Below are 25117 nucleotides of genomic sequence, written 5' to 3' on the forward strand. Positions count from 1 at the left end.
CTTGATCTGTGTGTCCATGATCCGATCAGTTGCAGCTTGTTCCATGCAATCGGGATTTAATTCTGTGGGTTTGAGCTGTTCTGCAATGTCGGATGTGTCTAGCAATGGTGGAAAGTATGGCCGAAGGCGGTCCACATTGAACACTGGGTGCAGGCCAAGGAATGGGGGAATGCTGAGCTCAAATGCATTGTCTCCCATAGCCTTAGTAATGGTGTAAGGACCATATCGAAGTGGTCTCAATTTCCGATAGGCTCCGGTAAGGCGTTCCTTTTGCAAATGCAACCAGACTTTGTTGCCCACCTGAAACTTGTGTGGCACCCGGTGTTGATCATGTCGCTGCTTGTACTTGGCATTTGATTTCTCAAGAATGTCATGGACCTGCTGGCAAATATGTTGGATGCGCTCAATGAAGCTGGTGGCCTTATCTGTTTCGGACTGGACATGAGCTGAATTCATGTGAGTAGCTGCAAGTGGCATGGCCACATCAATGGGGCATAGTGGCTGGAATCCTAAACCCACCTGAAAAGGGCTATGGCCAGTGGAGCTGTGAAGAGCTCGGTTGTAGCTGTGCTGAACATAGGGGAGGCTCTCGTCCCATGTGCGTGGATGCTTTGAGTTATACATGCGCAGAATGTGCACAATCATCCTGTTGACAACCTCTGTCTGGCCATCAGTTTGAGGATGGAAGGCTGTGGACTTCGTGAGTTTGGTGTCCAGCATTGACCAGAGACTGGACCAAAATGTGCTGAGAAACCGACTGTCCCGATCTGAGATGATAGACTGTGGGATCCCAAAGTGCACCCACACTCGTTCAAAGAAGAGTTTAGCAGTGGCTTCTGCTGTGATATTCTTCTTGCAGGCCATCATAATGGCCATCTTTGAGAACCTGTCGACGACCACAAAAACACAGTCATTTCCATGCTTAGTGGAAGGAAGGCCTGACATGTAATCCATGGAGATGGATTCCCAAGGTCGACTAGGGGTAGGCAACGGGGTATAGAGGCCTTGCTTCTTAATGGTCGGTTTGGCAATGGCACAGGCAGTACATGATCGGATGTACTTCCCAACATCCTGTCGAAGATTCGGCCAATAGAAATAGTTTTGCAGTACTGCCACTGTTTTCTCGACCCCGAAATGCCCAGCAGCCCGACTGTAGTGTGCTTCCCAAATCATCTTGGCACGCTCGCTTGAAGGAACACAAAGGTGACCGAGGTGGCATAATAGGGCATCCTGGAGGTGAAAATCTGCAACCTGCCGACCCTCCAAGAGTGTCTGGTATGTGTGGCCGAATTCTGGGTCGCTTTTGTAGAGAAGTGGCCAATCAGAAGTCTCGTGCCCGCAAGAGTTGAGAATGGTGGTTAGCGCCATGATCGGTGGTCGACTGAGGCAATCTGCAACATTATTGGTGCTGCCCTTTTTATACTTGATATTCAAGTGAAACTGTTGCAGGTATGTAGACCACTTCTGATGGCGATCATTCTGCAATTTCCCTTGGGTCTGTATGAATTGCAGAGGTCGGTGGTCTGTGTGGATGACCGTTTCCTTCCCCAAAATGTAATGCTTCCATTGTCGGCAGGCCTGTACAATGGAATACATCTCTTTATCATAAGTGGGGTACTTCCGGACTGTGTCTGAAAGTGTTTCACTGTGATATGCCACTGGATGTCCATGTTGAGTAAGGACTGCCCCAATAGCATAGTCAGAGGCATCTGTCTCGACCTCAAATGGTTGTTGTAAATCTGGTAACGCGAGCACTGGTGCCGTGCAGAGGCGATCCTTCAACTCCCTGAATGCCTTCTGTTGAGATTCAGACCAAAAGAATTTTGCTTTCGCCCCGCCCTTGGTGACTTGACTCAAGGGCCAAGAAATATGAGAAAATCCCAACACAAACCTGCTGTAGAAGTTGGCAAGACCTAGAAAGCTGCGGAGCTCTGTTAGAGTGGTTGGAGAGGGCCAATCCCGAATGACTTGGACCTTGGCTGGATCGACATGCACCCCCTGTTCATCAATGATGTATCCCAGATACTGGACCTCGGTCATGCCAAAAGTGCATTTCTCCAAATTGGCACATAGCTTGTGTTGCCGCAGTGTTTGGAGAACCTGTCGGATGTGGTGGAGGTGCTCTTCCCAACTCTGGCTGAAGATCAGAATGTCATCCAAGTATACTACTACAAAGGAGTTGGTGAATGGCCGCAAGATGTCATCCATTAGCCTCATAAAGGTTGTAGGAGCATTCGTCAATCCGAAAGGCATGACCAACCATTCGAAGAGGCCCTCCTTGGATTTGAAGGCAGTCTTCCACACATCTGAGGGTTCAATTGGTACCTGGTGATATCCTGACTTCAGATCGATCTTGCTGAAATATTTCGCCCCCTTTAGTTGGTCTAGGAGGTCATCAATCCGCGGGATCGAGTACCTATTACGGACAGTGATCTTGTTCAGCGCCCGATAGTCAATACAGAGTCTCCACGTCCCATCCTTCTTCTGTACCAACACTATCGGGCTCCCACAGGGCGAAGAACTCGGACGGATGTGACCTTTCTGTAGGAGCTCCTGAATCTGCCTCTTGATTTCATTGTTCTCCAGAACGGAGCGCCGATAAATTGGTCCATTGGGTAGCGGCGCACCTGGGGTCAGATCAATGGAGTGCTTGACTTGACAGTGCAGAGGAACCCCTGCCGGGGAGGTGAAGATGTCTTTGTACTCCTCCACAATCTTGTCCATTTGTAGCTGCCGTGCAGAGGGACCTCGTTTGGAGGCCGCGGCCACTGTCTTCTTCTTCCCTTGAGGGCGTATCATCAGGAAAACAAATTTCCTGGTTTTGGAAATGATCTTACTGCATTGTTTTGCAGTAATCAAAGAGATGGCGGCAGGTGGTGGTACCTCTGGTATCCTGAACAACTTATTTCCCAATGTAATAATAACAGCACGGGGCCTTGATTCATACACAGCATGTCGCTTCCACAAGTATGGTTGTCCTAGTAATACATCACAAACTTCAAGGGGAGCAATGTCACACAATACCTCATCCGTGAAGGGCTTGATGTTGTATGGAAGGCGACACTGCTGGCTCACGCGAAGATCTCGCCCTTGGTAAAGCCACCCAATGGTGTATGGTTGTGGATGTGCTATGGTCGGTAAGCTCAACCGCTTCACGGCCTCTGCCGAAATGAGGTTCTTTTGACTCCCGCTATCAACAATGAACTGTATCGGGGAGCCCTTGACCCACATCTGGGAGTGGAAGAGACGCTCCTCCTCCTCTGGATCTTCGGGTTCATTTTTCTGGATCTTTGCGGTAGCAACAGTGGCGCTGGGATCCGCATCAATGATCTGCTTCCCTTTTTCATACCCCTTATCGGGTTCTGACTCAGAGTCGGAACATGCATCTGATTCTGAAACCTTTAGCTCAGCCACCAGTGACTGTTTGGCCCGACACTCACTTGTGTTGTGAGTGGAGCTCTTATGGATCTCGCACCATTTTCCAGTGTCCTTTCTCGGCTTCGCGGCGTTGCTCTTTGCTTGCAGCTTCAGCTGGTTGTCTTGGGCTGTCCCGCCTTGGCTTTGTCCTTTGTTCTGTGGTTTAGGGGCACCTTTCCCCTGCTTTGGATTCGCAGATCCAAAGTCTCGCTTCTTTTGTTTAAACTTCTGCTCGACTTTGACGGCATACCGGTATGCTGCGCCGAGCGAGGGGATGTTTAGGAACTGTATTTCTTCCTGGATGTACTTGTGCAGGCAGCCACGGTATTTGAGTATCAAATGTTGCTCTGAATCCTTGATACCCAACTTTGTGCGAAGGGTATGGAAAAGATTGGTGAACTCCGGCACATCTTGGTCCCTTCCCTGCCGCAGCGTGGTCCACTTTATGTATTCATCCTCATAGCTTCCGACAGGGTAGTACTGCTCCTTGATGGCATCCCGGAACGAATCCCAGGTGGGTGCGGCTGAAAATAGTGAGCCAGTACTTTCATCCTTCTGCTCGCAGTAGGTTTCCCACCAGTCCTTGACGTGGGGGGCTGCTTTGAGAAGAGCAAAAACAATCTTTTCCCGACTCGAAAATTCATGAACAGAAAAATAACCCTCTAGCAGATTTAACCATTTATCTACGGCATCGGCGTCTATCTGACCCTCGAATATGGGGATTTCAAAATTAACTTGTACCTTAAAGGGTGTGGCGTTTCCAGAGGAGCTGCTGGAAGCCGATGCGCCGCTTCTGGGTAGCCGCTGAAGGATCTGCGCAAAGCTGTCCATCATCGCGTTCCGTTGTCGCTCGAGCGCTTCTTCGAGCAAGATTTTGATGGGATCTCCTGCCCCCTCGTCTTTCTTCTCGTCCGCCATGGGAGGCCGTCGGGATTTGCGAGGCTGGTCTTGCAAAGGTTCAACCAGTTCAAGCCCTAACTCCTTATATCCCGACCTTGTTGGGGACATGCAAAGAAAAACAGAGAAAAAGCAGACCGCTCTGATACCACTGATCCAGATTTAAACAGGAACGCAACAAATTACAGAGATAACCATATACACAAAGATGCAGCGGAAATAATACTTCATTTCATTAATGGAAAATACTGACATATGCTTACAAACAGAAATGGCAATAAACTAGCTAGGGCGATGGTAGCTTATCTCTGAGAAGAGATGTGATGGCTACATGCCTCTGAACTGTTCTGAACTGTATTACAATGAGGCTCGAAGGCCTATTTATTGTTGAGAAACAATGGAAAACCCTTCACATACCGAAACCTAACCCTAGAAGATGAAACGCCAAATTGTGGGCCCCGTTTGGGTAAATTGGTACATCAATTTCCCGGGGTCGTAACTTTGGCATACGATCTCCGTTTGACGCGTACGATAGCTCGTTAGAAAGATCTATCCGAGTACTACCACTTTGGGAGGCAACGTAGGGTTCGGTCGCCCCAGAATTCCAAAAAAACGTCGTTTAGGGCCTCAAAACGGCTCCGGAAGTTCAGGACCCGAAAAACTGCTAAAAATAGTAAACTGTGCTACAATTAAGGAAACTGAAAATGCTGAGAAAGACAATGGTGGGGGTCCAGGTGGACCTGGCAGGTGGCCACCAATATCCACCTGGATCACTATTTCTTCCTCCATCACTCTCTCTCATTCTCACCCTTTCTTCAACTCTCTCTCTCACCCCCTCCTTTCCTCATTGTCCTCTGTCTACATTCTCTCTCCTACTTTGTCTCTCCCTCTCTCGCTCCCTCTCTTTCTCACCCACTCCCTCCCCCTCTCTCTTCCTTCTTCCTACTCTCTCCCTCTCCCCCTCCCTCCTTGTCCCTTCATATTCCACTATCACCCACTCTATCCCTCTCTTCCTCCTTCTGTCACCATCCTGTCCCTCCCTTCCTTGACCACAGTCTCACTCTCTCGCCCTCTCCCTCCCTCCCTACCTCTCTCTCTTCCCATCCCTCCCTCTCTCTTTCTCTCTCTCTCTCTCTCTCTCTCTATATATATATATACACACACACACACCCATCCTTCTCTCTTTCTCTCTCCCCCCTCACACTTTCTCTATACTCATCTCTATTTCTCTCACCCTCTCTACCTATCCATCCCTCCCCCACTCTATCCCTCTCTCCCTCCCTCCCTTTCTCTACCTCTCTCTATCCCCCACTCTCTCTCTCTTCCTCTTTCTCTCTCTCCACGCCTTTCCTATCCCACCTCACATCCTGCTCCCTATACTCTCTTTCTCTCTCTCCCTCTTTGTCACACCTCTCTCCTTCCCTTTCCATATGCTCAATCACTCTCTCCTATAAGCAATAATTAAAAGACTTAAAATATCAATATAAAATAAAATAATGTTTGAGATACACAATGAAATGGTTATACACTATGTATAATCTCAAATAAACGATTAATTATATATTTACATTTCAATTTAAAAAATAGAAAAATATAATTACCTTTTTGTATAAAAAGCATAACAAATAATTGGAATTTGGCAATTACATAGTAATATATATCACCATACATATAATGAAAATATTTATACAAATATTTAACACAACATAAATAGTCACTAAATTTCATTAAACTCTATATTAATATAACATTTACACGTAGTATTCAAAATCTTTATTATATTGATATGGATATAAGAATTAAAAAAATAATTATATTAAACATATATAGCTATTAACAAATAAATATTAAATAATAGAAAAAAGCACTTTCAAATAATAAATTGGCAATTCTTTCCATTAATGAAAAATGTAACTTTGAAACATAAAATAAAAAACAAATTATACATTTTAAAAATAACCAAAAAGACATTTAAGCTTGGTTGTATGTATAAAAAACACGGTAAAGTGAATTTTTAAACCCAACGAGGAGGGCTAAATGCTAAGCAAGAATCGTCCGATGGAGAGACGAAAATGTCAACCAAAGAAAAAAATAAAAATATTTAAAAATTGTCCAAGGTATACCATCATATAACACATAGGACGGAAATGGTTACCATATAATCAACTATCGTTTAACTTAACTTTGGATACAAATGGTCACCTTGGTCAATTTGGTGGCTTTACCTGTTCTCTTAGGTATCCTTTCACGCCAAAGGGAGCCAACTTAAACAACATAAACGCGATTATTTTATAATTTAATTATTATATTATTGAAAAAATATATTTAAAAATAAAACTTAAATTTACTATTAATAACAAATAAAATTAAATTAAATTAAATAAAAAATTATATATATATATATATTCAAACGAAAAAAGAAATCAAATATGGTTTAAAAATTTATTTTATGTAATTTTTATTAATTTTTTAAAATTTTTTTTACTTAATTCATTATAAATTACAAAAACTTAAATACCAAAAATAGTTACTTATTTACAATAATTTTGAATACAAATAAATATCTAAACGCATCTTTTTCAAAAAAAAAAACATAGTGAATTGACAAACAATATAACTCAACTATGAACTTGTTCCTATGAACTATGAACTATTTTCAAGTATAAAGGTGAAAGGCAGATTCCTTCCTTCCCTCTGTTGTACTTGTTGATTCTAGTGATGAAGGCTTAAATTCTAAATTCTAAAGATAGAAGAAGCAATTAATGTCACTGTTTATACCATGGTCACCCTGGACGTATTCTTTTTCCACAAATAGAGCTAATTTAAACGATTTAATTTTGGGCACTGACGTGTCTATGAAGCGGAGAAAATTTAAACGATTTAATTTTGGGCACTGACGTGTCTATGAAGCGGAGAAATTGTTTTTATAGTTAAAAGTGGTTGGAATTTAAGTAAAAATGTTTCAAAAAAACTTTGTAGAAGTAGTCGTTTGAATCATATTTTTGATAGTTGAAATAGATTTAGCACCAAAAAAAAATGTCAATCACACCTAAAATTATAAATTTTAACAATTTTTATTTAGATTTACAAAAATTCTTACCAAATTTTTACAAAATATAATAAAAATTTCCATAATTTTCCGGGCACATACAAAACCATATAAACCATATACAAGTGGCATGGGATTTGAGATTGAGATACTCACCTGATTGCAGAATTGTTGAATGACGAGTGAGAGTTTTGGTAGCACTCGCTCTAAACGATGATGATGATCCTTTCTGCGTCCGCCCATTTTTCTCGTTCCAGCAATCCAAAATTTTCATTCAGTCTGTCATAGCTCAATCTTGAAAGCAAAGGAAAAGCTGAGTAACGAACTAAAACAAGGTCCTAAATGAGATTTAACTTTCATCTCGGATGCACGAAATTACCAATATAACTCCTTCAACGGTTATATTTCAACAGTGGTTGCTTTTCCAACTCACAACTACTTCAACGGTTATATTTCAACAGTGGTTTCTTTTCCAACTCACAACTCCTTCAACGGCTATAATCAAGGGTTGCTTTTCCAACTCACAGCTCCTTCAACGGCTATAATATAGGATGGGGCAGATACTCTTCTTTCCAAGCCAACTTTGACCAAATGAGACAGGTCAATTTTAGGTTTGTCTATGTCTGGCCTGCCCGGTAAAGCCATCTATGACAAAAATAGATTAATTGTTTTTCTCTAATTTCTTGCTCTAAGATAGTTTGCTCTATGTTATAGCTTTGAGGAAGTGGAAAAATGCGCTATGTTATAGCTTTAAGGAAGTGGAAATGAGGGAAAAAACACGGTTAATTAAGGAAACCGAGAAAAAGCAATTTATCAATTTATTCTTCTCTACCGCATTATTAGGTGTAAACTGACAGTGCCGTAGCACATCATCTTTGCAGAGTTTGGAGCTCAGCGCTTTCGGCTTGAGACGGTCTTCAAATTGGTTTCATTATTGCATCGTGTCAAGGGCTTGGCACACTCAATAAAGAGTAGGGATTGATATCCTTACTTGGCATATTGCTCTTTTGAGACTATTGCCCGTTCTACTCCCTCAAGCCGAGCAAGGTGTTGGTTTACAGGGGTTTCAAATGTCTTAGAGTCAGTGGGAATTCAGTGGGGTCGTCTCCCTCCTTTCCAATATTCCTTAGGTGCTTCTAGTCACCTTTTACCTGCTAGACAGGAGCTAAACAAGCTCACCAGGGAGGACATCTACAGGCAGTTCGTATAGGTCACTTGGGTCAATCTTCCAAGAGGGTTACGCTCAAAGATGGCCTTCTACACTAAACACTTCTTGGAGTTGAGAGACGGGCTCATTGGTTGACCCTAGTATACGTTTCACCACTAGATGCATGCTCTTCGCATTCCTCTAGGCCAATTCAGAGTAGGTTCTCATAGACTTCGGGTAGAGACGACTTTGCCAGGTATGTCATTTACAGGAAGTGGAGATCGAGGTGCACTTCATTCTTGGATGTCATGTCTACTACGAGATTAGAGGAAGGTTTCATTGCTTGTTCAGAGATTCTTGGACCCTCGCCGACTTTTTCAGGTATCCTGATCAGAGATGTTTGGCCCTATATATGCAGGAGGCTCTTAGGTTCCGAGCGCATATTCTTCAGCCTTCCATTAGACCAGACTCCACACAGAGGATCACCACATTTTTCAGGGTACTACCTTCAAACAGGGGCACCAAGAGATTGATTAATACCAGTACATATCCAGACTCTAGATCAGTGAGGATCCATGGGACTTCACCCTACCACACGAGATCTCAGCAATAGTTCCGTCTGAGATCCGTTCATGGGAGACGGACTAGGTCCTCTAGCGTTCAGTAGCGTGTGAACCCACCCCTCCGCCCCGCCCTCGAGAAACAATTTAGTGGACAATCTGCACTTGCCATTAGCTCTTCATCAGGCCAACATACTTTGTTGAGTTTCTTCAGCGTCATTCATTCACCTTTAGATGTTAGGAGAGATGGGTTTATCCTCAGACCTATTAGCTCCTGGATCTTTTTTGCTAGAGCCAGATGTTGATTTACTTCATGCATTGTATCTTTTATAGGAGACCCTTTGGTTCTCCCGTTTTATATATACATAGTGTACTCAACAATCTTTTTGACCTACTTTGTAGTCATTAATTGGAGATAAATATAATTATCTTATTTTATCTTATGGACTCCTTTACACGATAAAGATTACCCAGTTCTATAGATAATCTATCTCATCGGGTCACAATTGGGTTTGAAATAGAGGAGTGCAACTACCCTATCTTGTAACCGTTGAAATATAGTCGTTGACGAATTGTGAGTGAATTATAGCCGTTTGCTTGTGTGCCTAAGCGCGTGTGTTTTTCAATGGACGTATCGGACTTTTGTGTAACATGAGAAGCCTTTCTATATAATAGAGGAGGTGGCTGGATCTGGTTCATCACGTGTTGCAAATAACTCTAAAGATAGGGTGAAAGAAAGCGGTTCAGTTGCTAAGGGAATTCTTTAATTCATGAAGATCACTGTTATCTGTTGTTATACGGTACCTATTGTATGCTTATTGTATGCTTAATTATCGATCTGCTCTGGACTTTCTTGTGTCTCTCCTCTGTTCTTTCCTTTCTTGGGCTAGCCATTTTTCTTCCTCCATGTAAATTAATTTCTCTACTCTCCACGTTTTTCTAAATGTATCCTATGTGCTACCCATTTTTTTCTCTTCCTCCATGTTAATAATTTTTGAATTTCCAATAAAATTTAATTAATCTAATTCACGACATCCTTTTTCTCTTCCTCCATGTTAATAATTTTTGGAATTTCCAATAAAGTTTAATTAATCTAATTCACGACGTCCCTTTTGTTCATTAGACAATTTATAAATAAGGAAGCATCGCCACATATTTTTGCGTCGTCATTTGGTCACCATGTTAAATTGAATTTATATTTTTTTTAATTAAAACAATAATCAATTTTTTTATTTTTTTTTAATAGTGTGATTCAGAACCACCATGAATTTTTCTATTAAAATATTGCAGGACATTGAACAAGATTAAAGAAATAAATTTAAGTGAATCGCTTAGTGAGTAGATACGGACTTTGTGGTTTTCTTACACTAGATTGCTTTTAATTGGATATATATTTTTGGATGTGCTCACTTTTTTACCAGTTGTGTGTATGTCGGCTCTAGTTAGATACCTCCATCTATTTAATCGATTTAGATGGTGACTGTTTGTGTACTCGGTCACGCCTTTAAGTTGTTTTTAACTAGCATTTGCACCGGATGTTGCAAAGGAAACGCCATAAGGCATAAATTGAAGAAAGCAAATAGAGCAAAAAAATACTTTGATAAAGAATAAAAATATATTGAACACTCAAATGAATGCCCCATTCACTGGGACCACTTAGTAGACATTCCATATGAAATGGGCATATGATCCAAGAATATTGCTCCATAAGAGAGCCAATTAGTTAGGTAACATAAGTATAAATGGTTTCATATATTAAAATCCACAGGTCTAACAAATCGTGTTTAGCCATTTAAGATATAGAAGCTATCTTGTTTAGCCATTTAAGATATAGAAGCTTCGAAACCTTTGTATATGAGCTATTGTCAAAGGACTGCCCTTGTCCTTAGAAGCATTACCACTAGTACCAAGGAGATCAGGACCTTCAAGCTATCAAACCACATGTATTTCATTGCTTGATCTTAATGATTTCATTTGGTTATGTAAAAGCCCCATATATTTCATTGCTTGATCGTTATGTAAAAGGTTACACCTTCTTTGGAAATTTAGAGTTGAAAATTTAAAGGCTATCATCATATTTTGGTCTTCAACACTGATTGGCATGCCATGAATCTGTAGGGTTTTTTTGGGAGTTATCCAGACGACTTGTGCCCAATTTTTTGTTCGAAATCCCATTAGTTTTTGTTGTTGGGGTTTTTGGTTTTTTTTTGCTGGTGCGCCCTTTGGGGTTTCTTAGCAGGCATGCGTGTTCTGCTCACTTGTTGGCCTCTTAGCCATTTTTTTGATTCATTGTGGGACATTAAATGTTCAGCCTAACTAATGTTTTTAACATAACACGTTTCACAACCTATATAATTCCTAAGTCCTTGTATATTCAGCTGCCGACCGCCATTACCAGGTTCTAGAGACTTTTCAGATCCCGTGATGGTAAGAGCAAGTCTAAGGAATATGTCATTCTGCTTCATCAGTGGCAGGGCCTGCTGTGTTGTCTTTCCCAATACATTCCCATATAGTGCGATGGCAAGGCTTTCCATCATGGCACCGGTGCTAGCTGAATTTGATAGAATGGAGAGGAGAAGAAGCAAGTGGCTCCTCCTTTAAAAATATTTGAATAGTGGATTTTAGTGAAAGCTATTTTTTCAATGAAACGAAATGTAGGTAGAATGTGCAGATGCCTTTTTGGTTCCCTGTTTGTTATGGGTCCACTTCTCTCTGCTACTTAAATGAAGATAAACTTTACCATCGAAGATAAGTCAAATTTAGATATAAATTGGCTTTGAACCAGGGTTTTGTATGATGTGGATGGAACATTTATATTCTAGGAAAGGGAAACTTGTCATCATTTGTGTGTGCATCTTTTGAACTGGGATATTATGTAGTCTCTATATCCTCAGGGGCCTCGGTAACCAAAACAGGTTGATTATGCTGGGGAGGATAAGAAGAAGATGCATCAATTTCCGAATCTAATGCATTGGATTCTGAGTGTTCATATCTCTCAGAGGCATCTGCAGTTTCCATGTCTACTGTTGTTTTGTATCTTCAGAGCAAATGCAATGGAGAAGATCCATGGATTGGAGTTGTTTCTCCACTTTGAAATCCCGAAAACATAGTTGATCTGCTTGTGAAACCAGGGGAAGAATGCATTGGCTGTCTGTTCAAAGCGTTGGCTATCTGTTCTTCAAATATTGCCTTCTTCATGTGAGATCCCATCTGCATAAAAATATCCCATCATATTTTAAGAGCACATTCCTTTATACATGATATTTAACCAGAACAAAGTGTTTTTGAACAATCCAAAAGTTCACTAAAACATTTGTACATACTGGAAAAACAAAATTTGCCCCAAAAATGGATGTTCTCTATCTATCAACAAACAGGGTAAAATGGATGTTCTTTATCTATCAACAAACAGGGTTATATCAAGAAATAAAATTAAAATGATTTAAAGAAAAATCATCATTTCTATTTCTCTGCTTTTCTGGAAGCCTCCAGACTGCAAAAAAAATTAATTTAACAAACAAAAGGAAGCATATTTTAGAGTGGTCATACTTTTCATTCGAAAAATCCTCTGAGGCTTTACCTGAAGCTCTCAATAGAGAGATAACTCCACTGTTTTCTATCTCCTGATAAATTTGTCTACTATGAGTTTAACTATTTTTTAATGAGGTGATTTTTTAACCGTTTCACCAAAATCTGATGACACGATTTTTGGTGAGATCACAATGTTTCATTGTTTAAATTGTATTTTTGAGTACAAAAATGGATTCAGTGTCCTGAAAAATCCCTTAAACATTTGGATTGTGCAAATTCAACAACTTAAAGCTAAAATTTCCCCTATTTCTAATCAGAAACTATGGTTTTAACAATTTCTACTCAAATTTTGGGCAAAATCACCCAAAAAAAAATCAAAAGTGGTCTTATTAAACAACTGTGTTAATGCATTATCAAGTGACACCTTATCTCTAATTTTATCAATACAAGTAAGATATTTAATATCACAATGTAGGGTTTGATTAATCTATTTCTGTACAAAATAAACTAGGTGAATACACTAAGTGAATACTTGGATGATGTAACTCTCCTTTTTTGTAATTATATAAGCCAACATTTTCTCAAGTTCAATCGATCTTGTTAAACACCTAAATTGATTGTATTTTCAATGAACATGGAGTAGACTGACCTGTGTCACAAGGGCATAAAGTGGAAGTGTGATGTAACTACATAGAAACTGCACAGCAACCCTAGACACAAACACAAGCAACCCAAGGTAATCGTTATCAGATGCGTAATAAGGTCACTCTCAATATTCTCCTTACACATATTAAATCTGCAAAACAATCAACTAGTGCTAAGTCAAAGAAGAGATAATGATAGTAAATAAATAAAAAACGAACAGTTAAAATGATGAAGTTTGCTTGGAAGTTAGAATGTCCATTACATGCACCCAAAAAAATATAAATTAGCACACTAGTCTATATGTTGCATACTTACCCTGTGATAATTCTTACTGTGATGAAAGTAAACATCTCATGAAAACAAGATCTCAGGCCAAATTCATACTGCAAGAATGAAGTCAAATTTGAATAAGGTGCACAGAGGGATCAGAATTGAAACTTTTTAGTTGTGTAAACTAAAATTGATTTAAAACACCTAGCACTGCAATATGTTACCATTGTTATAATAGTAAATCCAATGATTCTACATGTAAAAGTTCATTCTTTACTAAATGAACATAGTGCTTACCCATATCCACAAGAAGAAAGCAAGCTGGAAAGCATCCTGCAGAACATAAGTTAAGTTTGCTAACCATCAAAGCGTTGTCATTTCCATGAATATTCAGTAAAAAAGATTCAGAAATAGAATTTGTCAGTGAGGCATTGGTGTGAAAATCATTTTGATACCTGGAATGGAGTGAAATGGATGAAGAAAAGAACAAGTTTAGGACAACTGAACCAAAAAAGTTCATCTGTTGGCTGCACTATGGGAGTTCCTTGAACTACAACATGCCTCTCTTGAATTTCTAAGGCCATCTCTGTTATTATAACTTGTAGCTTTGTGCCAACCAACAAAACCGTTTGCGCATTTTGAAGATTGAATGGCAATAAGCCCAAAGAATTCAATCAAGAAACTTTCTAGGTCATTAACTCACATCATCAATAAGACAATCCTATTAGCCTAAGACTTTTGTTTACTTACATCTAAGGGAACAAAAGAGAGCCAAAAGTACGCATACCATCTTTCTCAGAGAAACACATCCAATCCAAAAGAAAATATTAATTGAACAAAAGCGAAAATTGCTTTATGAATATGCAAAATTATGTCTTTAGCGGGAGAGATGAGTCTTGAAGATTTACCATACACATTAAGAAGCAAAAAAATACAGCGAAAGCCCACAAGGAAGGACTGCAGATAATGCATCAAAAGGCCTCTGTTTAGGTAAAATTCAAGGGGATTTTCAAGACATTCCAAGAAGTTGACATAGCAAGGCCCAAGAAGGAAACCTAATATTATTTCTGAAGACCAAAGCTTTTGTGAATAGGGAAATCTTTACTAACCTGATTCCAACAACCCTCTTGAAGTCATCATCCAATGACCTCTTGATATATTTATGAAAATCAAACTTGCTATTTGGGGTCAAGTGAGCCTATACAGTTCCAATAAATAAATAAAATTATAGTACTAATTAGATTCCTTACAGAAATGATATGAGTGTTGATATAACAAAGATGAAATGGAAAAGATGATTTAAATTTATCAAGACTTACAACAATGAAGCCATGGTGCAAGGTCAGGTAATCAACTTTTGTTACTGACCAAAAGAATTGTGGAAAGAAGCATACCTGCAAATCCAAGGAAAATTAATGCTAAACTAGAACTGGATATTTCTCAGTTAACATGCAAAGGTCAAACTCAAATATATCCATAGATCATTTGCAAGTATGAAATACATACCATCCATTTAAGAATCGATATTCAGCTCGATAAAGGCATATGATGCTTTACAAATGAGGTTTCTTGGGTTAATCTGAATCTTGCAAGATCTGCTTGGACCAATAAAGTAAGCAATTGCCTCAATATACAAGATTTTTTTGGAGAATCAGTAACTTGAAAGATCAGCTATCACTATTAAACCAGTTACAACTATTTCATAAATACTATAAACATGCCAGTTACAACTTAAACATGTCTCTAAAGACTTGAATCCACATAGTTGGGAAACAAACTGTTTACCAAACTACTTGAACTAAGATCCATTGACCAATCAGCCTATAACTAACACAGTATATGCCAATTAGAATTGGCAGGTTACCAACCAGTTATTACTTTTCAACTTAAAGAGTCTCCAAAGAATGGAGTAAATAAGATTCCATAGCAACCTAGTTAAGGGAGAATAAATAAAAGAACATCAACTCACCATTTGAAAACTCATAATTCAGAGTTTGTGATTCCCTTTCCCATTCTTTCCAACGCCTCATCTAGGAAACAAGAGGACTTGTAGATCTCAGTATTAACAGAGGATATAAATGCACGCAGAGGTAAAAACAGTAAAACCCAAGGCAGAATTTAATTGAACATTATTGGACAAAATAATTGAACTCCCCTTCCACCTACCTTTGCTCTTGCCAGTGCCACAGTTAAGATACTATATAACACATGGAGAACTGCCAGCATAAAGATGAAGATGTGGAGTTGATGCATGCCACTTTGGGAAACCAGAGGATACTTACCCTGAATACAAAGTGGCAGAGTTATCAAGTAAAATACAACATAAAATAAATATTTGAAGTTTGTATGGGAAGCTAATTTCAATATGGTCTAAATTAACTTGATCTCGGCACGAAAATCAATCAAAGAATCATAGGACCTGGATAAAGAAACCATGCGCATTAAGACTAAGAGAAGGGTTTGGCCTTTACATGTGCGGAGCTACAATTTTGGCTACCCTCAGAAGTAGCTAAGACGCGTCTCCATGGGACCTCCTGTTCAGTAGACATTGATTCCCATAGATTTTTTTGCATGCGCTCCTTTTCTTGGTCATTATCCCCTTCCACCTTTATATCGTTAGAATCAATTTTCTTCTTACATGGAAACATGATATAAGCTATTTTTTTGGGCATACAAATTATGGAAATGGGCTTCTATCCAACTGTTAGTAGAAGTGATATGAAACCCAGAAGCATCAACTCTGCAACCCAAAAAGACGTTTTTCAAAAATATTTGCTCAGAGGACATATTCAGAAATTCTAGCCAGCAGGTGCTAAAAGAAATCAGTGTAGTTGCCTGAAATTAAAGGCTGAAATTCAATTTAGAAAATCCAAAACAAGCTACTAATGCAATCTAAGCAGATCAGTTAAATACATAAAACAGATATTGTCAAGTTCAACCCATGTAACCATTTTAGAAGGAGGTTCTATCTAAAACAACATAAATTTGTTGTTCAAATTAGTTTCAGAGTATTTGGGGGATAGACTAAAGAAGAAACACGGTGGATATGAGTGGTTTCGAGTATCCATTACCTTCTTTCAATTTTTCAAGCGCTTCATATAGAGCCTTTTTATTTCTTCTGGAGAGCCACTGTAAATATAATGACAGAAAAGGGATTTATTAGTACAGATGCAAGCAGAATTCAAAACTTGTAATCCTGCAGATTTGTTTATCATGTCTTCCTCTATCAGCATCCTTTTCCTGTAATAACCAAAGCAATAATTCTACTTCTAATCACTGATGACATATGGAATATGGGCCATTCATATTGGGTTTTAAAAGTGTGTTTTGTTGGTGATTTCAGAAGCCAGACTTTATCACTTTTCTACCAGTCAAAACAAACTGAATGTAGAACTGAACCAAAGTAAGATCAATTCAACTAAACCAAAAAGTGCACAGTTGAAATCTAAGCAAAACCTTGCATTGCTAGTATAATGAACACCATGTTCAAGAAGTAAAGAGATGGCCACAAATGCCAAACAAACAACTGCTACTGCCCAAGTAGGAGTTTTCTCTAGAGAACGATCATTGCCACTGTCAGCTCTTGCCATATTCTTCTCAGAGGACTGGTAATTGCTTCTAAATTCACCACAACCTTAAAAAGGAAATTTCAGCAGTTTAAAACAATTCCCAATCAAGGTTGATACTCTCAACCACAATATCGTCTTTTCAATTCCCAAATCCTGAATTCGAGCACGGGAACCCTCTCTTTGAATACAAATGTGGTGAGGCTATCCTTTTAATATTGTTGGTGTATGAAAGAAGACTACCTGCTGTAGCTTTGAATTTTGTAAATAAAGAACTCAATAATTGGTCTCCTGTGGAGTCATTCAAGTCAATGCAATGGCATGGGAAGGCCAAGTCACTCAATTTGTCAGTATAAACGTGAACCCAAGTCCATCAATCCATACCCAAGTCCATCAATGGCATGGGAAGGCCAATTGTTGTCCACTCTTTGCCTACATCTGTGAATCGGCCAATTCCCCCACTTGAATTCCCATTTTCAACTTTTCTGGCGTTGGACAGTTCAAAACTCTCTTGTGGCAAGATCTAGGCATCAACGATCCACTCAACGGCCTCACAATTAAACTTCAGAGCATAATTTCTTACGGTCTACCCCAACATTATCCTAATAACAATTTCTGCAACCTGTAATTCAAAGCTACAAAGCTAGTGAGGTTGTTTTTTTTTTCAACTTAAGAAATGGAGCTTGAAGTAAAGAATCATAGGACCTGGATAAAGAAACCATGCGCATTAAGACTAAGAGAAGGGTTTGGCCTTTACATGTGCGGAGCTACAATGTTGGCTACCCTCAGAAGTAGCTAAGACGCGTCTCCATGGGACCTCCTGTTCAGTAGACATTGATTCCCATAGAATTTTTTGCATGTGCTCCTTTTCTTGGTCATTATCCCCTTCCACCTTTATATCGCTAGAATCAATTTCCTTCTTACATGGAAGCATAATATAAGCTATTTTTTTGGGTACACAAATAATGGAAATGGGCTTCTGTCCAACTGTCAGTAGAAGCAATATGAAACCCAGAAGCATCAACTCTGCAACCCAAAAAGACGATTTTCAAAAATATTTGCTTAGAGGACATATTCAGAAATTCTAGCCAATAGGTGCTAAAAGAAATCAGTGTAGTTGCCTAAAATTAAAGGCTAAAATTCAATTTAGAAAATCCAAAACAAGCTACTAATGCAATCTAAGAAGATCAGTTAAATACATAAAACAGATATTGTCAAGTTCAACCCATGTAACCATTTTAGAAGGAGGTTCTATCTAAAACAACATAAATTTGTTGTTCAAATTAGTTTCAGAGTATTAGGGGGATAGACTACAAGAAGCAACATGGTGGATATGAGTGGTTTCGAGTATCCATTACCTGCTTTCAATTTTTCAAGCGCTTCATATAGAGCCTTTTTATTTCTTCTGGAGAGCCACTGTAAATATAATGACAGAAAAGGGCTTTATTAGTACAGATGCAAGTAGAATTCAAAACTTGTAATCCTGCAGATTTGTTTATCATGTCTTCCTCTATCAGCATCCTTTTCCTGTAATAACCAATGCAATAATTCTACTTCTAATCACTGATGACATATGGAATATGAGCCATTCATATTGGGTTTTAAAAGTGTGTTTTGTTGGTGATTTCATAAGCCAAAATTTATCAAATTTCTACTAGTCAAAACAAACTGAATGCAGAAGTGAACCGAAGTAAGACCAATTCAACTAAACCAAAAACTGCACAGTTGAAATCTAAGCAAAACCTTACATTGCTATCATAATGAATACCATGTCCAAGAAGTAAAGAGATGGCCACAAATGCGAAACAAACAACTGCTACTGCCCAAGTAGGAGTTCTCTCTAAAGAACGATCATTGCCACTATCAGCTCCTGCAATATTCTTCTCAGAGGACTGGTAATTGCTTCTAAATTCACCAAAACCTTAAAAAGGAAATTTCAATAGTTTAAAACAATTCCCAATCAGGGTTGATACTCTCAACCACAATATCATCTTTTCAATTCCCAAATCCTGAATTCGAGCACGGGAACCCTCTCTTTGAATATAGACGTGGTGAGGCTATCCTTTTGATATTGTTGGTGTATGAAAGAAGACTACCTACTATAGCTTTGAACTTTGTAAATAAAGAACTCAAGAATTGGTCTCATGTGGAGTCATTCAAGTAAATAAAAAATAATTCGACATTATAGTCCAAAATTATAAATTAATTATTGTTATATAATTTTTTGGGTTAATTGTAATATTATCATGTTGGTATATATAATTTAATAAAAATAAGAAAAATATAATTTAATTAAATCATGATTTAGTTTTTCAATTTAAATTTTAGCTATATAATATTTAATGAAATTATACATTTTTAATATTTAAAATATATTAAATACATTCAATATATCGAAATATCTTTAAATATTTGTATTATACAAATTTAGAATTCTAATAAATTTCTATGGACATTCTAATAAAAATATAATCCCAAAAAAACCACAATTATATTAAATATTCAAAATATGTTTAGAATAACATAAATAAATTAAATACCTTAAAAATTATATTAGAAATAAAATTATATAATTTATAACCCTAACTAATATACTCACTTTTAAATAAAATTACGTAGAAATATAACCATGTAAAATATGTAAGATCCGGGTCGGAATTAACATTTACATTTGGGTGAACATGTACATGTACCTTTGGGGCTTCTAGTATCATCAATAACATTGTTCACGGGTGCAGAAAAAGAGTAAAACGATGAGAATTTTCCCAATAAAGAGTAAAATGATGAGAATTTTCCCAATACATCTCGGTCAATGCATACCATTGCAAATGAGGCCTCTTCTCATAATGTTATCTTGGGTCTTGACTCCCTGAACCTTTGTTCATATCACTTCTCAATTTGAACAAATGGGCCTCTTCTCATAATGTTATCTTGGGTCCTGACTCCCTAAACCTTTGGTTGATATCACTTCTCAACTTGAACAAATGCATAAAATTTAGACTTTTTCCACCTCCAATAATGTAGGTCAAGTATGTTTTTAATTATTAATTAATCATTTATTGATAATTACACCATCCTAGATCCATCTTTTAACTACGGATCTATATGAAATCTCTCAAGTGCAAACTTTTCCTAAAATCAAATTGTTAACACTAAAATAATGTCGTTATTATTGAATTAGCTTTTGAATAACATTAATAGATTTTTATATTTATTAATATTATAGAATTAATTCCAGAAAAATAACTTACTCTATTATCTCTAAAAGCGTTTTAATGCTTAATATGGATTAATGTCTATCTATATTTACTAACCATTTACTTTATGTGATTATACTAATATATGAGTAGGCTAACATTTACTCCATATAATAAATTATACTTATTTTATATACTTACTCACACTTAAATGTTGTAACAATATATTTAAATACCACATATTACATTTATAGTACTAGGAGACTTGACTTTATATTTACGATTTTATTTTATTTTATTTATTTATTTTTTTTTATTTTTTTTAATGAGATGAAATGATCATATGAATGCAATTTATTGATAGACTAATTTTGCTTTTGACTTTCAAATTAATTTTAGAAATTTTTAACTTAGAGATCAAATAATAAATTATGACAAACAACTACATTCACTATAATTCCAAATCTAAAAAATATTAAATAGATATTTGGGTGAACATGTACATGTACCTTTGGGGCTTCTAGTATCATCAATAACATTGTTCACGGGTGCAGAAAAAGAGTCAAATGATGAGAATTTTCTAGAGTAAAATGATGAGAATTTTCCCAATACATCTCGGTCAATGCACACCATTGCAAATGAGGCCTCTTCTCATAATGTTATCTTGGGTCTTGACTCCCTGAACCTTTGTTCATATCACTTCTCAATTCGAACAAATGGGCCTCTTCTCATAATGTTATCTTGTGTTCTGACTCCCTGAACCTTTGGTTCATATCACTTCTCAATTTGAACAAATGCATAAACATCAGACTTATTCCACCTCCAAGAATGTAGATCAAGTATGTTTTTAATTATTAATCATATATTATTGATAATTACACCATCCTAGATCCATCTTTTAACTACGGATCTATATCAAATCTCTCAAGTGAAAACTTTTCCTAAAATCAAATTGTTAACACTAAAATAATGTCGTTATTATTGAATTAGCTTTTTTATATACTTACTCATGACACTTAAATGTTGTAACAATATATTTAAATACCACATATTACATTTATAGTAATAGGAGACTTGACTTTATATTTATGATTTTTCTTTTTTGAACTTAGAGATGAAATGATCATATAAATGTAATTTATTGATAGACTGATTTTGGTTTTGACTTTCAAATTAATTATAGAAATTTTAACTTAGAGATCAAATGATCATATGAATGTAATTTTTTGATAGACTGATTTTGGTTTTGACTTTCAAATTAATTTTAGAAATTTTTAACTTAGAGATCAAATGATAAATTTCGGAAAAAAAACTACATTCACTATAATTTCAAATCTAAAAAATATTAAATAGACATTTGGGTGAACATGTACATGTACCTTTGGGGCTTCTAGTATCATCAATAACATTGTTCACTGGTGCAGAAAAAGAGTAAAATGATGAGAATTTTCCCAATAAAGAGTAAATTGATGAGAATTTTCCCAATACATCTCGGTCAATGCATACCATTGCAAATGAGGCCTCTTCTCATAATGTTATGTTGGGTCTTGACTCCCTGAACCTTTGTTCATATCACTTCTCAATTTGAATAAATGGGCCTCTTCTCATAATGTTATCTTGGGTTCTGACTCCCTGAACCTTTGGTTCATATCACTTCTCAATTTGAACAAATGCATAAACTTCAGACTTATTCCACCTCCAATAATGTAGGTCAAGTATGTTTTTAATTATTAATTATATATTATTGATAATTACACCATCCTAGATCCATCTTTTAACTATGGATCTATATCAAATCTCTCAAGTGCAAACTTTTCCTAAAATCAAATTGTTAACTCTAAAATAATGTCGTTATTATTGAATTAGCTTTTTTTATGTACTTACTCATGACACTTAAATGTTGCAACAATATATTTAAATAGCACATATTACATTTATAGTAATAGGAGACTTGACTTTATATTTATGATTTTTTTTTTTTTTTTTAACTTAGAGATCAAATGATCATATGAATGTAATTTATTGATAGACAGATTTTGGTTTTGAATTTCAAATTAATTATAGAAATTTTTAACTTAGAGATCAAATGATCATATGAATGTAATTTATTGATAGACTAATCTTGGTTTTGACTTTCAAATTAATTTTAGAAATTTTTAACTTAGAGATCAAATGATAAATTCCCGCAAACACCTACATTCACTATAATTTCAAATCTAAAAAATAATAAATAGACATTTTGGGTGAATATGTACATGTACCTTTGGGGCTTCTAGTATCATCAATAACATTGTTCACGGGTGCAGAAAAAGAGTCAAATGATGAGAATTTCCCAGAGTAAAATGATGAGAATTTTCCCAATACATCTCGGTCAATGCATACCATTGCAAATGAGGCCTCTTCTCATAATGTTATGTTGGGTCTTGACTCCCTGAACCTTTGTTCATATCACTTCTCAATTTGAACAAATGGGCCTCTTCTCATAATGTTATCTTGGGTCCTGACTCCCTGAACCTTTGGTTCATATCACTTCTCAATTTGAACAAATGCATAAACTTTAGACTTATTCCACCTCCAATAATGTAGGTCAAGTATGTTTTTAATTATTAATTATATATTATTGATAATTACACCATCCTACATCCATAGTTTAACTACAGATCTATATCAAATCTCTCAAGTGCAAACTTTTCCTAAAATCAAATTGTTAACACTAAAATAATGTCGTTATTATTGAATTAGCTTTTTTATATACTTACTCATGACACTTAAATGTTGTAACAATATATTTAAATACCACATATTACATTTATAGTAATAGGAGACTTGACTTTATATTTACGATTTTTTTTTAATTTTTTTTTTTTTTTTAACTTAGAGATTAAATGATCATATGAATGTAATTTATTGATAGACTGATTTTGGTTTTGACTTTCAAATTAATTATAGAAATTTTTAACTTAGAGATCAAATGATCATATGAATGTAATTTATTGATAGATTGATTTTGGTTTTGACTTTCAAATTAATTTTAGAAATTTTTAACTTAGAGATCAAATGATAAATTCCCGCAAACACCTACATTCACTATAATTCCAAATCTAAAAAATATTAAATAGACATTTGGGTGAACATGTACATGTACTATCATCAACAACATTGTTCACGGGTGCAGAAAAAGAGTCAAATGATGAGAATTTTCTAGAGTAAAATGATGAGAATTTTCCCAATACATCTCGGTCAATGCATATCATTGCAAATGAGGCCTCTTCTCATAATGTTATGTTGGGTCTTGACTCCCTGAACCTTTGTTCATATCACTTCTCAATTTGAACAAATGGGCCTCTTCTCATAATGTTATCTTGGGTCCTGACTCCCTGAACCTTTGGTTCATATCACTTCTCAATTTGAACAAATGCATAAACTTCAGAGTTATTCCACCTCCAATAATGTAGATCAAGTATGTTTTTAATTATTAATTATATATTATTGATAATTACACCATCCTACATCCATCTTTTAACTACGGATCTATATCAAATCTCTCAAGTGCAAACTTTTCCTAAAATCAAATTGTTAACACTAAAATAATGTCGCGATTATTGAATTAGCTTTTTTATGTACTTACTCATGACACTTAAATGTTGTAACAATATATTTAAATACCACATATTACATTTATAGTAATAGGAGACTTGACTTTATATTTACGATTTTTTCTTATTTTTTTTAACTTAGAGATGAAATGATCATATGAATGTAATTTATTGATAGACTGATTTTGGTTTTGACTTTCAAATTAATTTTAGAAATTTTTAACTTAGAGATCAAATGATAAATTCCGGCAAACAACTACATTCACTATAATTCCAAATCTAAAAAATATTAAATAGAAGACTATCCTTCACAAAAATAAGAATAAGTAAATAAAAAATAATTCTACATTATAGTCCAAAATTATAAATTAATTATTGTTATATAATTTTTTGGGTTAATTGTAATATTATCATGTTGGTATATATAATTTAATAAAAATGAGAAAAATATAATTTAATTAAGTCATGATTTAGTTTTCCAATTTAAATTTTATTTATATAATATTTAATGAGATTATACATTTTTAATATTTAAAATATATTCAAATACATTCAATATATTGAAATATCTTTAAATATTTGTATTATACAAATTTAGAATTCTAATAAATTTCTATGGACATTCTAATAAAAATATAATCCCAAAAAAACCACAATTATATTAAATATTCAAAATATGTTTAGAATAACATAAATAGATTAAATACCTTAAAAATTATATTAGAAATAAAATTATATAAATTATAACCCTAACTAATATACTCACTTTTAAATAAAATTATGTAGAAATATAACCATGTAAAATATGTAGGATCCAGGTCAGAATTAGTATACATAAGAACCATATGGATAGCATAAGCGTCAATAACATATGCACTTTCTCAATCGATAATGCAATATCTTTTTATAAAAAGTAATCATTCTTATAATTGTTTTCTTCTTGTTATGGCACGACAAAGATTTCAGCTTCGGTGTTGTGAAGCGAGAAAGGTATCGCATTTCTAGTTGTTTCCCTTTGTATCCTGTATTTTGTTAGAATTGTGGTGACACTTCTCACAAAATAAAATTACAACCAAGCTAATTTGTGAGTGAAAAAAGAAAAAGCATGGAAATATAAATTCTCCCTTCATTTCTTAATCCAAGTAAACTTCTAAGATGTTTAATGCCATGAAGAGTCACCAAGAAAATAAAACAAAGTTCAATCTGTTACTGGGCAACAAAATATCAAAAGCATCATCCAGA

At 36.0% G+C, this 25117-nt stretch overlaps 1 pseudogene; it reads right to left on the reverse strand.

The window, feature by feature from the left end:
* Window positions 1–12109: 12109 nt before the first annotated feature.
* LOC149140550 (MLO-like protein 9) overlaps window positions 12110–25117 on the reverse strand; it is a 28702-nt pseudogene continuing 15694 nt past the window's right edge.

This window comes from Pinus tabuliformis, chromosome X, assembly GCF_031772625.1.
Source record: "Pinus tabuliformis cultivar Carrire ecotype Pingquan chromosome X, CPIR1, whole genome shotgun sequence".
Classification (NCBI taxonomy): Eukaryota; Viridiplantae; Streptophyta; class Pinopsida; order Pinales; family Pinaceae; genus Pinus; species Pinus tabuliformis.